This window comes from Apis florea, unplaced genomic scaffold (assembly GCF_048593485.1).
Source record: "Apis florea isolate Af1SG1 unplaced genomic scaffold, ASM4859348v1 contig_3170_pilon, whole genome shotgun sequence".
Classification (NCBI taxonomy): Eukaryota; Metazoa; Arthropoda; class Insecta; order Hymenoptera; family Apidae; genus Apis; species Apis florea.
This window is the reverse complement of record NW_028256714.1, coordinates 1,107,492-1,109,763: the sequence shown is the minus strand read 5'-3', so window position 1 is coordinate 1,109,763 and position 2,272 is coordinate 1,107,492.

The window sequence follows — 2,272 nt, the reverse complement described above, 5'->3', positions numbered from 1 at the left end:
GGAATAATCGTTGATTTTCCAATCCGATTGACATATTCTTCTTCGGATTCGATCGCACGCGGTGTCGCTGGGGATCGACTCGCCTTGAAGTTGGCCACGAGCGCTCGAGCCAATCGACGCGAACAATCGATTAGAAAGAGGCGAACGCGAGATTCCACGGATCAACGTTTATATTATATTCCTTCGTACGGAACGAATATCTTTTCGTGGATATCGCGAAAGTAATCCAAAGTAATTTCCATTATCGTATACCCTTATCACGTATGCACGTGATTAAAATATTCCGATCGGATAGAAGAAAATTTCCTTTCCCATCTCTTCCATTTATTTTAAGGTTAGATTAGCGTAAATTCATTTTTTACATTACCAATCTTGAACGTTTTATTAATATATTACTCGTATTAGAGTAGATGGTAGATAATTGGATGGAAGAAATATAACAAGGTCTTTTGCACGAATGTTTCTGACTGTGGATCACGAAAAGAAAGTGGTAATTTTCCTCGTATATTCTCCAAAGGGAGAGAATGTACGACGAATGTAGAAACAGCGATCTCTCTTATTTTCTTTTTTTCGCAATCGCGAAGAAAGAGCATGAGGCGTGATTATGAAATTAAAAATATTCGAAGGGACTGGGATAGGAGCTCATTATCACGATATCCCATTTGCGTACGCGGGATGGAACACGGACGGAAATGATCTTCTCTGTTTCACGCTAATGACCGCGCCATTCTTATTTTTCTACGTCGGGTCGACGTCCTCGAGCTTGTTCCCGTTATGAAATATGCACCGCCGTTACGAGCACACGGCCACCGCGAAAAGGACAGAAAACCGATACAGCGTCGTCGCGTCACGCACCGGCGTTAATCCTTGTAAGTCATCCACGCTCCATTTTTTTTTTCTTTTAATCCTATTTCCGACCGTCCAATACATCCGTCCGCGCGTACCATCCATTCGTTCATTCATTCCTCTTGGAAAAAATGGATTTTTGAGTCCATCCCTCCGTACAGCGAAAAATTTACAAAAATGTCAACGTATCGAGGCAAATTTTTACATTCGATCCGATATTTCTCCATCTTTCAGAAATAATTTTGATTTTATTATGCCACGATTTCGAAAGAAAGAAAGTTTAAACATTAACGAACGACGAAAGGTTTTTCGTTCGTTGAAATAAAATTCTGCCACGAAATTTCCTTCTGCACGATTCGGATTTATAGCGCGCGATAATCTTGACCAAGATCTCGCTGCAATATCCCGCGATAATGTTCCTGTAAATTTTCTCTCTTTCCTCCCCTTTTTTCTTTCTTTTTTCTTTTTTTTTATTATTATCGGCCAAGTCAGCCGTGTCGTTTATCAGAGATTTGCGAACGTCGCCGGTGGAGAACGGGCGGGAGATCATAATTGGACGAATATTTCACCGTGAAAACGATGTTGAGAAACAGTACGAGCAACCTGTCCAATATTATTGGCTTGTTCGGAAAGTAATTTCGTCTTTTTCCGCGACGATGAAACATCGAGTCGTTTCACGCGATCACGTGAACAGTCGAATTGGATACATTCAATTTCTCGAGTCGTTATTCGCTTCGATCGCTGCCTTTATTCTGTCTTCATCGATTTCCAGAACGTGGCGCATCTTTAACATCGAATTTCGTCGGAACGAAATTTTGAAAATTAGTTTCGATACCATTGACACATCTTCATATAATTTTTTCTCGCCTGAATAGCACTCTTTTCGGTAATAAAAAAAAATATGCTCCTTTCGATCTTGCATCTCTGTTATAAATAAACCACGAGATGTCGACTCTCAAAATATATAACAACAACACGACGGTTTAACGAATGAAGTTGGCTGGATAAACGTTCAACACTAGCGACACCCTAGCGTGAAAAAACGAAATTACTCTTTTCCAACAACCAAGGAGGATATAACATTTCTACAAATTCGTGGTGTTGGAAAATTTGGTTTCGAGAGAGTAAAATAGTGAAGGAATTCGAATTAAAATTATATCCGCGCGTTGAAATTTTTCCTTTCTGTCCAAATATTTCCCTGTGCACGACGCCACGTTTAACGAAATCTCTCGATTTCGATCCTCACCGGAGGAAAAATTCTAGGAGAAATTCCGTTCGAGGGATGGAAGCAACGCATTTGAATAATGCCTTTGCGAGGTAGCGAAAAGGTTCGAAAGGAAGAACGATTTCGTTAGGGCGGATTCTTTGCTCGGCCTCTTCGTTCATTCTTTCACGCCGGCCATTTCTCCAGCGCCATCGAATATTT